Below are 16,623 nucleotides of genomic sequence, written 5' to 3' on the forward strand. Positions count from 1 at the left end.
CGTGGTGGCAGCAAAGATAGACTTGTCTCTCTCACCGCCCCCAGCTCCCCTCACTCCCTCACTTTGTGTCCTCGCTGAGCAGACAGTCTTCCTACTTTTTTATGCGGCTGTACACTCAGCAGCGGCCTAATTTAGACGCAATTATCTCTTTACGCCATCGCGCTTTGTTGTCAGGCGCCGTTGGGCAGTAAGAGGAAGCTAGAACTATTCACCATCAATAACTCTTTTGTGAGTGAAACGCTTCCATCACGAAAAATATTCTATTAGGAAAATTGGCCTCATTTCGAACATGCAGAGCATTAAATAACCAAAAATATTAGGAAAATGTCTGCCGAATTCAATTGCACGATAGGAACAAAGAAAGTGATCTGAATATTTTAAACAAGCGTACAACTTGCATTGCTCGATTAAAATTTGAACTAAATTCTCTACCATAAATGGCTAGTCCGTACTCGCGTCAGATGATTCCTACCGATGATTAATGCTTTGGTCAACATTGAGATTACTTGAATTGTAAGTGATCACTAGCCTGCATGATGTTTATAACATGAAACGATCTCAATTTAATATCAAGAGGGAATGTTATCTCGAAAATATGCCTGCTTCTCATTAACTAACTTTCATTTTCTTGGGAAGATGGCGGTGACTGGGCGGCGAATGAATATGTGGGGAGGGTTTGAGGGTGACATGAGAAATAAATGCTGATTCACGCTTGATTGAAGAATCTTGTTTGATGGGAGAGTCGTGCCCTTGACGAGACTATCTTTAGTTATTCAACTCCAATTTGACATCTATTGGCTGCGTGCTTGCTTGATATGCCGACAGAAAGTGCTCATTCGTATAAAATTTCAATTTTAATTTAACCTGTTCTCAAATTTCAAAATTTCATAAAATTGTTCAATTTTGACCAGTCACTGACGAATATTAATAATTAACAGAAATAATTATCATTAGTAAATTACGAGAAGCAAAATTACTTAATTGTTAAAAGTTAAAAGTGAAAAATATTACTTTCATCCGCGTTCAGGTAGCATCTAAATTTCTCGAAGAACATCCGCAAGTCCGCGTGTACAAATACCGCGTGAACGAAGTGAGGCATGCAGCCATCCTTGATCCTGAGAACTGATGTAGGAATGAGAATAGAAAACAGCAGGAACTTTAATCCTGCTACTGAAACCCCATGTATTCTGAAACACAAAACATCATTTGCAACTAATCATGCACAAAAGCAACTGAAACCCTCCCAGCAAGAAAATCAGAAGTAATTTGTTCCGCAACATATCATAAAAATGGCACCAATCTTACACACCGCACTACAACAATATTTTTACGACCAGGAGAAACTGAGTTGAATTCCGTAGGTGACACTTGAATATCAGAGCGACTGTGTTTATAAGCGCAAGGCCTTGGCAGCTTCGCTTATAATTGGCCGAAGAGGCTGGCAAACTCTCTTTGATCTCACGCCGACTTCGTTTTTATTCCGAGATTGGTACAGAAATTAGCATTCGAAGCAGAGCACAAGGGAGCGATGGCCCAGGTGAAGATATTTATCCCTATACATTAGTTCATTCAATAAATTAGCGTGGTTATTCATTTCTTAAATACGCATCAAAAGCATTGCTTTCAGCGAAAACATTTTCGTCAATTGCATTATTTCTCATGCTGCAAATCAGTTGTCTGCCTCGATCATGTGACAAAGCAAAGGTTTTGTAATAATAATAAATCATTACAGTATTCACCACCTACAGAATGTTCGAAGGTGGGTGACTTTGACTTCGGCTTCTCGCTTCAGACGAGTTCGCGTTCTCTTGGTTCCTATTTTTCGAAAATCGTTGTGCCTTCATCAGAATGTATTTCAAAGTACGCAGCACTAATCTGACATATAAATACTCATTTTACTTTCATCTTTCAAATGCGTTTTATGGCATGTATCAGAGGTTTAAATGTTTAATGCATGAATAAATGAAAATTGGTAAGATGATATTCTTTTTAAATTAACAATGAATACCTAACGAATCCGTACGTTATTACTATCTTTGACATCATTTTCGTATTATTTATAATTTGAACAAATTTTTTTCAGTTTTGACTGAGCTCGAGGTGGGTCATCGCTTCTGCTCCTGATTGAAACAAACTCGTTAGATGTCACTATGAATAAAAGCCTCATTGGAAAATTAAGTGCACTAAGGTTCATTGTTGAAGACATCCAGTATCGAAGCCCTACTAATGCACTGCGTCTCTACAGCTTACATGCAGAGACTCCAGGTAAGTTGATAGACCCAACGCTTTTGCTTCTTAATTGAGGCGTAAAATTACTCGGGATAAAATTGTTGCCTGCTTAAAGCATTCGGATATTAGAATAAAAAACGAAAGAGCACGAGTAATAAGTTCTTTTGATAGCTTATATCGCTTATTAATCAAGAATTTAAAGCAGTATAGCTGGGATGGTGATAAACCATATTTTATTTGAATTCGGTGACCGATCATTCATCATGCAGTTCAAAAATTCAATAATACAAGTATAAGCAACTACAGACGATTAAATCCTTGCATTAGCGATAAAAATATTGAAAATTTGAGTTAAATAGTTATAGTTACTTTGGATAATTATAGCTGAACATAATCTTAAATACATTAGTACATTAGTATGACCAACATTATGAGTAATTCCATATTCTCTGTCATGATGCTTTCAGTTTGAATTTTGGGCTTCTTGTCTTTAAGTTAAAGTTTGACTAGCATATGTTATTCTTTTTCAGTACTTATTTCATTGTTATACTAGCAATTCCTATTTGTTCCTTTACAGTTTTTTTCGCTAAATGGAATTTACTCTGAAAGAAATCGTCAAGGAGACGGATAAATTTTGTCGGCCATTTTGTTTCTTGTTTCAGATAAGCTTTTGATTCAGTTTTAGTTGTTGCAGCATAAATTGCAGAAGCTCAAACAGCAGCTGCAGTAGAAGCGCCAAGGTCTGCAGTGCCAAAACCATGCAGACAGCCTAGGTGCCACCGCTGATATGGCATCAGGTCAGTGCCGCGCCGGACCAGCGACCACAAAATATTAAAATTTCAATGCTGATTCCAAGTAAAATGTTCTGAGCAGCCGTTATATCTATATCGCAAATATTTTTAGAATATGTAGAATACAGAACACGAAAATTTAAGACTGATTGTCCATGAACTAATAATTAAAGCTGGACTTAAAGTTTGTCTATCCCAGCTGCAGGACATAAACTTATTCAATAAAAGGAGCGGAAGATAATCTTTAATATCTTACAGCAGTCAACTGGCATCGTTCGAAGAACTCAATACAGAACTGAGTGCCCTCAAGAACTCAAGACAGAACTGAGTGCCCTGAAGAACTCAAGACAGAACTGAGGCGCAGGTTCAAGGCTCGCCCCATAAATAAGATCGCCAGGGCGCCTGGCGCTCGAGTACCTCAAGGCACCACGCGGTGACATCGCCTCGTGCATTCCATTCAGGAGAAAAACATGCAGGTGGACAAGGACAAATATTCAAGGAGAAAATAATGCATGTGGACAGAGACATATATACAAGGAGAAATACATGCAGGTGGACAAGGAAATAACATGCAGGTAGACAAGGAGAAAAACATGAAGGTGTACAAGGACAAATGTTCAAGGAGAAAATAATGAATGTGGATAAAGACAAATATATATACGAGGAGAAATTTATGCAGGTGGACAAGGACGAAATTTGCAGGTAGATAAGAAGAAAAACGTGCAAGTAGACAAGGACAAATATTCAAGGAGAAAATATTGCAGGTGGACATAGACATATATACAAGGAGAAAACATGCAGGTGGATAAGGACAAAATATGCAGGTCGAGAAGAAGAAACTCTTACAGGCAGACAAGGGCCAATGCAAACGTACATACATATAAGAACAAAAATATGCAGATATGCGTACTAGGATAAAAGCACGCAGAAAGCGAAGCTTTCCTGCTCCCGAGTGCACAAGCATACCTACGCAAACCGAATGTTCACAGCAACGCCACCTACCTACATTATGCTACCTATTTTTCTTGGTGGTTTTTCAACGATTTGAACGATATTAGTCGCAGGTGTAAGCAGATCAAAAATCAGGCTTCCGAAAGACAAATAAATTCATAAACGACGTTTCGATTAGCGCGTGTGTGCGCAGCAGAAGCGTGTAAGTGCGGTGCACTAGAGTGTACGGTGGTAGTATGTATATACAGTACACAGCAGTAGCATGTGTGTGCAGAGCAGTCGCGTGTACTGTCACAGAAGTGGCTTAATTGTATGTGCACAGCAGTAGTATGTAAGTGCGCAGCATTGGTGCACTAGTACAGCAGCAGCAGGCATGTATACTCCAGCATAAAACTTATCACTACGTCTTGGCAGCTTAGTAACCAGGCTCTGCGTGGATGACCTCTGCCCTAGGTAGCAGTTGGCGACAGCTGTGACTCCTCTTAGATCCAGCACCACCCTTAACACTCTCTAGTAGTACACTTTAGATCTAGCACCACCATACCACTCTCTAGTAGCGCACTTTAGATCTAGCACCACCCTACCACCATCTACTAGCACACTTTAGATCTAGCACCACCCTACCACTCTCTACTAGCACACTTTAGATCTAGCACCACCCTACCACTCTCTAGTAGCACACTTTAGATCTAGCACCACCCTACCACTCTCCAGTAGCACACTTTAGATCTAGCACCACCCTTACACTCGTTACTAGCACACTAGATCTGACACCACCCTACCACTATCTACTATCACACAAGATCCAGCACCACCCTTATACCACTCTCTAGTAGCACAGTTTAGATCTAGCACCGCCCTACCACTCTCTAGTAGCACACTTTAGATCAAGTACCGTCCTACCACTCTCTAGTATTACAATTCAGATCTAACATGGCCCTCTTCACCTTTTAGCACCAATCCATAGATCTGACACCACCATCCGAACTTCAGAGATATCGCAGCACCCTGCTTACCAATACTAACTTCGTTTTGCAGATTCGTCACCGCCCTCCTCATCCTCTAGATTTGTCACCACCCTCCTCCTCCTCTAGATTTGTCACCGCCCTCCTCATCCTCTAGATTTGTCACCGCCCTCCTCATCCTCTAGATTTGTCACCACCCTCCTCCTCCTCTAGATTTGTCACCGCCCTCCTCATCCTCTAGATTTGTCACCTCCCTCCTCATTCTCTAGATTTGTCACCGCCCTCCTCATCCTCTAGATTTGTCACCACCCTCCTCCTCCTCTAGATTTAGTACAACCCGTTCTGGGCCACTCCTAGATTCATGCACTGTCACAAACGCCACGACTTTTTTAAGCGAGGCCTCCCCAAGTTTGCTTATCTCGCGACACGAAGTTTGCATTTATCAGCTGGCGACCCTAGCGACGTTGACATCGTTGCTCTCGTTTAATGTATGGCATTTGCGGTGCGTGCGTCTATGTGTAGTGTGGGAAGGGGTGCCCTTAGTTTAGCGCCTGATGTCGGAACATGCATTGTCACGGATAAGTTAACCTAAGTTCAATGCTGGACAACAATCGCAAGCGTTTGCTTGCAAAACCGTAATGAAAACATTCATTTCATTATTAAAAAACATTCTTTCATATTAAAACACATTCATTTCACTATTGGGTTCTTAAATGAATAGTTCTTTGAAACTCGGTGTATCAATTTTACAGGACTCGGTAAAAGAAAACTCGACATCATATTTTTCTGGTTAATAAGAACGCACTGGATTGGATATAATTTTTGCCGTCTACGTACAGTCTCAGCAAACTTGTTAATAAACTTCACAGGCTCGGACAAACTGGCTGCCCTTGTAAACAGTTTAATTAAGCATACTAATTCTGATTGATCTTTCTACTGCTGTCGGCAAGAATACTAATTATGAGTGATTAATTGTGACTCAGACCTTTTATTATTAATGATGTTCAATATGTCAACAGTGCTAGCCATGCATTGCATGGCCATCAAAACAATAGGCTACACTTGCAATGCAATTTCACATATATTTCAAGCAATGCGTGTTTGCAAGCGCTAAGCCTAAGAAAAGGTTATTATAACGGTAAAAAAATGTGAAAATGTACACAACATTTACAATTTTGAGGAATTTGGTTAAACAAATGTAATGCTAAAAATAATTATCGGCAAAGTCTCGTCCATAATTATATATTACGTCTATCAATAAATTAAATACAATGGAAAGTAACATGAAATCTAAAGGAAAATATCTTACGTGATCTCAAACTAAGTGTAGTAGCTATGTCAAACTATCGTCAGCCCTGCAAAGATCCGGTCAAATGGCACGATTTTAGATCTTCTACGAACAAGTCACGAAAAGTAAAAGTATCGGCGACAGGCCACACCAGGCATACTATTCAGCGCCGGCATCACTATGTTATGTTATGATAGCTCAATGGTAGCAAACACTAATGAATCATGGACAATTTCCCTATCCCTCCCCATCATCAGCCAATCAGAGGACGATGCCGTCATTATCGAGTCCAGACTATTCGTGCCCTAGAGAGGGTAGAAACGCGCGAGATGCGAGCGTCACTTTCTGTATGACCTTCATACAATGATCAACAGACATATATGCTGTGATTGTGAGACTCTGATTACACCTTATCAGCTTACCACTCGATGAGCTTGAACTCATTCATAGCCAAATTTGAAGGTTCAATTCAATTGTTCCGGTAACCGGCAAGGAAGTACTGCTGCCAAGGACATGGGTTGTCTAAACAAACTGTGTAAACTTCCTGACGGCTACCCGGCTGCACACACTGTAAATAAAACTACATGAGTTTCACAAATAGTAATATTTTTCCCAGGCTTTATGCTGTACACTCGCCGTCTGACTCTACAGCAATTCACTCTCGTTGAAATTTATCAATTGAAGGATCCAACACTGAAATATCCATCTTGATTTGTTTTTAAATTTTTGATCAACGCATGGCTCTTCTATTGCAATTACATGAATGTCATCTAACGGTTTTCTATTAAGAATCCATTTAAATTATCTCAGTATTTTTTGATTGGCAAAAAAATTCCCACAACCACTGCATGCATAACGTACACAAGTTATAGCGCAGTAAAACTTTTCATGGGGTATATTTTCCAATCATCCGTCGAATGCATCCAATTTAACGTTCTCTTTTTCGGTATCTTTTAAGTTATAGGTCATGAACAGAGTTTAGTTTGGTTTGCGTTGTCCATATCTATCATTTCTAATTTTTACACTATCACGAAAAGTATTATTTCACAACCAAACGATGAAAGTCACGATCCTGATCACGGCTAGGTTCAGTGTCGTGTAGCACACACTTGTAACTAATGCGATTTTTTCAAAATCCAGATAACTTTGTTGTATCATTTAATTAATGAGAAGTCATCGACTGTGTAAGTTTCATGGGTGCGAACTCGATCATTTCAGTATTTGGTTGTACTGTAGGACTTGAATTTTCGATCACAACGTCGAGCCTTTCATACGACTAGAGACTCTGCTTGGTGCCTACTTTTTACCGGATGACATTGGCTAAGGAGTCGAACGTAATATCGTTGAACTGACCACCAACGGCTCTGCGAACATACTGGCACCTGCTGATCTGGGTGACTTGAGTCGCAAGCTCCAGTGCCACGATGAATGCAGCTGAATGACCTCTCTCACTTCAGCATCTATACTTGTGAACTAGCTTCACTAGCATGAATGATTTTGCACATGCAACCGTCTTAGTCGACTGCAGCTCTAGGTTGCAGTGAATGTTATTTATGCCGTAATTATTTTGCATTATAATTAAATGTTTCTCGCCTAGTAACAAAAATTTACTAAGAAATCTTATAATCGACTTTAATTTATACCTACCACAACGACTGGGACATCAATAACATTAGGTGAGGACTGAGGAGCTATATGTAATTATCAAAAATAGACGCTATTGATGACAGTTCAGGCAAATTTGTGCAAACCCAGTTCAAAAACACGTTAATGAATAGATTCATAAACTTTTCAATGCATGAATGAAATTCCATTACAGTATTTCCATAATTTTTATGATTGAATTCAATCTTTGGAAACATCATTTTCTGAATGGAAGTGGAAATAATCCTAAAATTATCAACACAGTGATTTTATAGTTATATATCACTACACGAATTATAGAATGGTTGGGTGAAAATCGGAGCTATTCAATATTATTCATGTGTCGGAAGTGCGGACGAATGTCTAATTCTTGTCAGAATGCTTTCGTCACGGTTTCGCTGCCCTAAAAGCACCAATTGAGGTCTGAGGATTGAGGAAAGCTGTTTTAGTCATTCCGAGGGCAGTTTCGTTTGTTTGTTCATGGTGACAAGACGTGTCATGCACGTGTGGTGACAGTGGTGCTATCGCTTAACAACCAAAGTTTTCGGTGTTGTAGACAAATATGAAATCCAGTGCAAATCTATAAATACTAGTGCTTACCGAATAAGTGTGAAGATCATTCAAAGGTGAAAGGTATCAAATCAATACCTTCAATAGGTATGGCTGAATCATCGTCAGGCCCCTGCCTGACAGAAGAGTGCTTCTCTGAAGCAGTGATGGACACGTCTGAGTTTGCCGGCTTCCCTTCCGAGTGGGCTGAGTTCCGACTCACCAGTGATAGGAAGACCTGCCAAGATCAAGAAGCTCAAGCCCAGACTTCAATGCCACACCAAACCTGTTCTTTCTTCAACTTTTTCAGAATCTGCCTCAAACAACACCACCCAGTTTGAAACACTGCCTGTCAGTCACTCATCTACCACCTTTCTTCTGCTATGAGAAGATAAAAAAGCCTTGCCAGTTGCCATTCAATTTCTATGCCCAAATCTCCAAAAGCTGGCCAGCATTGAGGCTTGAGCATTACAGTTCATCAAACCCGATAGTCTCAGCAGCATGAAGCCAGAGATTTTTTAGAATCAGTTCATTTTTAATTTTCTCATCTACTCAATCTCAATATTTTAATCAATTTCTTATGTATGAAAATGCTGGTATCCAAGATACTTTCCTGGTCTACTTATAGCATAGTGACAAAGCAGAGAATTTTTTAGACTCTCCCTCAAGTTCATTTTTGAGTCCTATAAGTAGACCAGTAAAGTATCATAGATACCAGCATTATCATACTTAAGAAATTGGCTTAAATCTCAAGTTTTTGAGGAAATTAAAAATGAACTGATTCCAAAAAAGCTCTGGTTTGCCACTATGACTTATAGGACTCAAAAATGAACTTGATGAAGAGTCTAAAAAAAATTGCTGCTTTGCCAGTTGCCACCATAGTGGCAAACCAGAGCTTTTTTGGAATCAGTTCATTTTTAATTTTCTCAATATCTCAAGATTTAAACCAATTTCTTAAGTATGATAATGCTGGTATCCATGCCACACTCCACACTCAGGAAGATGTATATAAACGGGGAATTTTCTCGCGTATATATAGCTTTTTATATTTCGTTCGCGCACGCGTTCGCGTAAATCACGGTCATCGATTCCACGCGGCGTAGCACTCGGCGCGGGCCAGGTTTCATACAGTGGCAATAGTCGTTGGAATTTCAACGACTTTCGCTGAAGTTATCGACCAATTTTTTTACTTTACAACGACTTTCGAGCTAAAATAATAGGTCATTTATCTTTTTCAACGACTGCCAACTAATGGGACTCTTCCACAATAAACTTATGACGACTGCCAACAAGCGACTTAGCGAGACCCGACAAGATACGACTGCAGTACTGACTAAAACCCGGACCCCAACAGCGCATTACGAGCGGCGGATGTAAAATGTTCAGCCCAGGGACAACGCAACCATCATATGCTAGTATGGAATATATCTACTTGGCGAGCCGCGACTGAATTTTTCGAGCCGTGGTTTTATGGATTTGCCAGCCGTGATTCCATTTCTACACAATATATTGCGGTGTTTTTATGCATGATACTCATGCATTTTAACCGATTACGTACATCTGAAAATTTGTATGCAAAATATTACGATGTTTGTGTACATGAAATTCACGCACTTCAACTTAATACGCACATATGAAAGTCTGTATATGATATATATCATAAGGCCTGTATTCATGTTACGCGTGCGCTTCAACACTACGTATACATATGTAAGCTTGCATGTAATATATTACGATGCCTGTATTCATGATACTCGTGCACTTTAACAATACGTATATCTGAAAGTTTGTAAGCAATGAAATGCAAGCTCGATGAAACTTCATAAGACCTAACGGTGATGTTCAGCTTGTAAAATTTTTACCATTTCACCTTCATTCCTGAGTTATACAGAAATTTGAGCCAAAATTTGCAGTGACCAAGAAATTTTTTTCAAACTACTGAACAGATTCGAACAAAACTTTGAATATATATTCCTAACCTTCCAACGGTTATGTTTAGCTCGTGACAATTTTTGGGGTTTTAACTTCCTTTTCAAGTTTTTTCCATTTATCTTCATTCGTGAGGTACATCGCAATTCCGGCCAAAATTTGCAGTGAACAAGAAATTTCTTCTAAACTACTGAATAGATTTTAATGAGACTTTGAATACACACAATCCTAACCTCTCAGTTAGTGAAAATTTTTTCGATTTCGCTTTCGTTCGCGAGTTATACGGATATACGGTGAAACGACCGGCATTTTTTAGGTCAATTTTTAAATTTGAATTGACAACAAGCCATATACTGGTACGTACGTATAGCCGTATAACTTGCAAACGAAGGAAAAATAAAAAAATTGTCACAAGCTCAACATAAATGTTGCAAGGTAGGAATGTATATTCAAAGATTCGTCCAAATCAGTTCAGTAGTTCAGAATTAATTTCTTGGTCAGTGCAAATTTCGGCCAAATAACTCACGCAAAAATAACTCAGTGCAAAAATAACTCACGAATGAAGGTGAAATGGAAAATTTTTTTACAAGCTTAACATTACCGTTAGGACGTCTCGGACAAAAACGCGGCCTCTCTCACGGCCGGACTCCAAATTCAGTGAGCGTGGAATATCTCGCGAAATACTGAACGTAGCTCGATGAAACTTGGTACACATAATCACTAGAGCCTAACGGTGATGTTTAGCTCGTAACAATTTTTCGAATTTCGCCTTCATTCCTGAGTTATATGAATATACGTGGTGAAAATTGCAGTGAGCGTGACATTTCTTCTAAAGTACTGTACAGATTTGAATTAAATTTTGAATATAAATTTCTCAATACCCGACGGTGATGTTTAGCTCTTGATATTTTTTTCACTTTTGCCTTCGTTCGGGAGTATTTTTCACTTTTGTCTCATTCGTGATTTTAACAGCGATATGTGTTGGAATTCACAGTGAGCGTACGATTTCTTCTAAAATAATAAACAAATTCGAACGAAACTTCGTATATTGATACCTTACCTCTCAACGGTGATGTTTAGCTCGGGACAATTTTTTCGAATTGGCCTTCGTTCGTGAGTTATATGGCAATACAGAGAAAACTGCTCACATTTAAACAGCTAAACGTGCATAAATTCGCAGTGAGCGCGAAATTTCTTCGAAAATACTGAACAGATTTGAATGAAATTTCGAATACAAATTTATGAATACCCAACGGTCATGTTTAGCTCGTGTAAAAATTTTCGATTTTGTCTTCATTAATGGGTTATATGGCTATACCGAGCTGAGAAATGTCAATAATTTCTCAGTATAGCCATATAACTCATGAATGAAGACAAAATCGAAAATTTTTATACGAGCTAAACATGACCGTTGGGTATTCATAAATGTGTATTCGAAATTTCATTCAAATCTGTTCAGTATTTTCGAAGAAATTTCGCGCTCACTGCGAATTTATGCACGTTTAGCTGTTTAAATGTAAGCAGTTTTCTCTGTATTGCCATATAACTCACGAACGAAGGCCAATTCGAAAAAATTGTCCCGAGCTAAATATCACCGTTGAGAGGTAAGGTATCAATATACGAAGTTTCGTTCGAATTTGTTATAGAAGGCACTAGATCGTAATAGAACGCACTAGATCGTAATAGAACGCACTAGATCGTAATAGAATGCACTAGAGCGCATGAGAAGGCCCTAAATCGCTTAAAACGCATTAGTATGCACTAAAATGCTCAAAACCAGATGAGGACGTACGTCGGGATAAGCCAGATTACCCAGATGCGGACGTACGCCAAGACAAGCCAGATGCGGACGTACGGTACGTCGGGACAAGCCAGATCACCCAGATGCAGACGTACGTCGAGACAAGCCTGATGCGGACGTACCGTCACGTACGCCGGGCGTGTGCGCCAATAACGTTATTTTAGCTCTTTGTACGCCGCGTTGTACGCCAGTAGAAGGGCTTGGAGCCTCGTTTACGCCGGATTAATCCGCGGAAAACGGCACCATCCTGGGTATGGCGCAAGTGTTCGCGCAATCCCGGCCATCTTTATTTTAGAAGAAATTTTCTCCAAAGTCATATAGCAACACTGAACACCGTCTGTTTACATTTCGTATGTATAACAGCCGCAGTTTACGATTACCGTACGTTCCGTATCCGACAAGGCGGACAACCGGAAGAGTCAGAAGTAACCCGGACATGTCTTACATTTTATTATTGTCAGTTCGACTCACGTAGTCAATATACTTGCGTATATTGTCAACTAAAATAGTAGAACTATTTTAGCTTTCTAAAGTACGGCGCACGGCACATTTTTTACCAACGTAGTACGGCGCACCACGCAGGTCGTTAAAATGACAAAATAAATTCCTGCGCACCTGGCACATCTTCCTGACCATGGTATCCATGATACTTTACTGGTCTACTTATAGGACTGAAAAATGAATTTGAGGGAGAGTCTAAAAAACTCTCTGCTTTGTCACTATGTTTGCCACTATGTCTCAGCCGAAATATGAAGGGCACCCTAATCACTGGGGAAGTACTGGCCTATAAAGTAAACCAGTTTAGCAACTCAGAGCACCACTATGAACACAAGGGAATTAAGTACAAAATTCGTATCCCTGGAGAGCCACCGGCCACCCATGGCACCCATGTTCCAAGGGGAAGTAATATTTGATTTCTCAGACATAGAGGACAAGTACCTTCTGAGCTACACCAAAGATGAACTCCTAGTCAAGCTTACTCTCCCTGCAAACCAAAATGCAAATAAAATCCTCAGTTAAAAAGCTATACACAAGCCATGTAGTTGCAGATCCGAACAACAGCAATTTTTATGCTATGCGCATTGCAATTGAGTGCTCCTTGGCAGTACCAGACAAGGTATTCTTCAATTATGTCTTACTTAAAGTACACTCCTAGTCTCCTGCCTTGCCCCTCCGCGGGGCTCCACCCCGCTGCTACGGTTGCCAAAGATTTGGCCACGGTTCCATCTCCTGTCGAAGACTAGCAGTTTGCGCCCGCTGCTCCTCCCCTGACCATGTCGTGCAGAACTGCAATGCCAAAAGCTCATGCTGCGCTTCATGTAAGGCCCCCATCCAGCATCCTCTCCTTGTTGTCCTATATACCAAAAGGCTATGGCAATCTCCACCTGTGTTGTATCTAGAGTTCTCTCCCGTGAGATGGCCGCAAAGGAATATGCAGCTCTGTACGTGCAAACAAGAACCCAAGTACCCAACCTAGTCAACCCTCTTCAAGAAACACAATGCAGACCATCTATGAGCTATATACCAGGGACCACTGTCGTACCTCCACCAAAGCTTGCAGAAAACATGGCTCCAAACATAGTGGCAAAGCAGAGAGTTTTTTAGACTTTCCCTCAAGTTCATTTTTGAGTCTTATAAGTAGACCAGTAAAGTATCCTGGATACCAGCATCATCATACATAAGAAATTGGTTTAAATCTTGGGTAAATGAGGAAATTAAAAATGAACTGATTCTATAAAATCTCTGGTTTGTCATTATGGCTCCAACCAAACCCAATGCCCCATGCAAACTCACCGCGGCCAGCCTCCTATGCATCATCCGTACTAACACCAGGGCAACCCGGCCTCTCCTTTGAAGCCCCCTTGTGTAAAAGAAAAAACCCAGGCTCTCTTACCCCACCACACATGTCTGAAGAATACAAACGTATCCTAAGCGGTGATCTCTGGGCTGATGCTACAGATCTTTCGCCACTGCCTCAACTCTCACCGCTGCCTCAACTCTCACCGCTGCCTCAACTCTCACAAAACTTCAAGGCATCCCTTGCTACCAATCAACCAGAAGAACCCATAACAAAATCCTCATTTGTTGATCTCCTGGCAAATTTTTTCAAATCACTCTTTGTTCGCTGTTTTCACTCCCTCTCAGAATACTTATCCGTGTCTGACAGTCCACTATCCGCAATGCCAGCCTCTTCTTGCCTCACTTATTAGCCAGCTGTCGTCATCCTAATGCCTATTCAGTCAGTGTTTCTCTGGAATGCCCGAGGGCTAATGACAAAACTATCTGAACTAAAGCTTTTTCTGTCCCATTCAGCCCCTCCGTGGTCTGCATCACAGAAACACACCTACAGGAATGGCATTCTCTACAATTCCCAGGATATGTCACCTACCGACAGGATAGAGGGGATGGCTTTGGGGGACTTCTGGTGTTGGTTGGAGCACAACTACAACAAAAAGCAGTAGCATTGGATGCATACCGTGATGGCCAGATGCAAAGTCTGGCAGTAGAAATTGCACACCAGAATTCATGGTCAAAAATCTTTCTATTTTACAACCCCTGCTCCCCCGTCACCCAGGCTGAATTTGAACATTATATTTCACTTGTAGGGCCAAATGACATGATCTGCGGTGACTTTAATGCCCACCACCCTCTGGTTCAAATGCAAACAAAACTATGCCGGCATCTCTATTTAATGCCATCAGCAAGTTGCCTCTTCTGCTCCTCAATACTCCTGGCTTTTCCACTCGCATAGACCCTCACTCGGGTACGGGTTCAGTATTGGACTTATTCTTTGGCGCCCCTCCTTTTCATTCATACTCGGTTTCACCAGGCTTGGACTTAGGTAGCATTCACACTCCCCTCCTGCTGCAGACTGGTCCCCAAAAGTTGCCGAGGACTATGACTGTTCCACGATGTACACTACCCCACAAATCCTGCGCTCAGGAGTGGCATATGTGGTCCGCTAATCTCTCAAACAAATCTATCCACCGAGGCAACAACCCTCAAGAATCATATCAGGCACTCTCCTCCATGCTGATTGAACACAGTAAGGCCCACTTCCCTCTGAGGGATTCAACCTGCCCACACCGCCCAAGGACACTTGTACTCAGTCTTGGAACCCTACTGGGAGGAGATACCACCAGCAGCCCTACCTGGTCCCAGACCTGCAGAGCTGTGGAAAACTTCATCAGTTCAACCCACTGCTTAGACCCCTAATCGTTGACAAACTGCTGCTTCCGGAGTGAATCGTCCAAGGCGCAGCACTCCATTAACCTATCAAAGAACAGAACAGAGAACAGATCCTCCTGAATACCTATAAATCCAGATCCTGAGAACTCCTGAATACCTATAAATGCCCCCAACATCAACTGCCAAATTTCGTTACAAAGATTTTAAGATGCCTCCATGTGTGGTTAGTACCCCCAGGTTCATGGTTAGTGCCCCCAGGTGAGTGGTTGGTGCCCCCAGGTGAGTGGTTGGTGCCCCCAGGTGAGTGGTTAGTGCCCCCAGGTGAGTGGTTAGTGCTCCCAGGTTAGTGGTTAGTGCCCCCAGGTGAGTGGTTGGTGCCCCCAGGTGAGTGGTTGGTGCCCCCAGGTGAGTGGTTACTGGTTAGCACCTCCAGGTGAGTGGTTAGTGCCTCCAGGAACCTCCTCCTGGAGTGAGACTCTCTGCCCTGGTGTGGGGCTCTCTGCCCTGGAGTGGGACTCTCTGCCCTGGTGTGGGACTCTCTGCCCTGGTGTGGGACTCTCTGCCCTGGTGTGGAACTCTCTGCCCTGGTGTGGAACTCTCTGCCCTGGAGTGGGACTCTATGCCCTGGAGTGGGACCCTCTGCCCTGGCATGGGACTCTCCACCCTGGTGTGGTCTCCACTTTGATGGCCCCATTCTGTAATCATTCAGCCTTCGAGAAACATTGGACAACTCTTCAGAACACCTAAATTCTTAGCTGAAAATAAAGTTCCTTAAATTTGTTAAACTCTCCTGTTATGGGGCCGCATTGAACTAGTCTTCAGAGGCTCCCATAAACTTTGATTAAAGAAGAAGAAGAGGAAAGCTGTGGGCAACTATAAATCACCACTCTGCCCAGCTGCCGTGGGCGTGGGGCTGCATTGGACTAGTATTTAGAGGCTCCTGCAAATCACAAACGAAAATAAAACTGGAAAAGTTTGCCACAGCGAATCCGAATGGACGTAGGCTACCTAGCCACGTTAGAGACTCTGAGTTTCATTTGTTCACTCTCTATGTAGCTATGTATAGACATGTCGGTGTTGTACTTGTGCACAATCTGAATCTGTGAATCTCCTTACAAATTACTACTATATTGATAATTTGAAATCTAATAATCTCTGCTAAACAACAATGAATTGTACTAATGAATATTTGAGTGAGTTATAGCCTATACCTAGGTACAGAGCTGGGCAGCGCTACTTTGAAATGTAGCGGCACTACCGCTACCGCTACATGCTCTAAATGTAGCG

The sequence above is a fragment of the Hyalella azteca genome, unplaced genomic scaffold (assembly GCF_000764305.2).
Source record: "Hyalella azteca isolate HAZT.00-mixed unplaced genomic scaffold, Hazt_2.0.2 contig665, whole genome shotgun sequence".
In the NCBI taxonomy this organism is placed as follows: Eukaryota; Metazoa; Arthropoda; class Malacostraca; order Amphipoda; family Hyalellidae; genus Hyalella; species Hyalella azteca.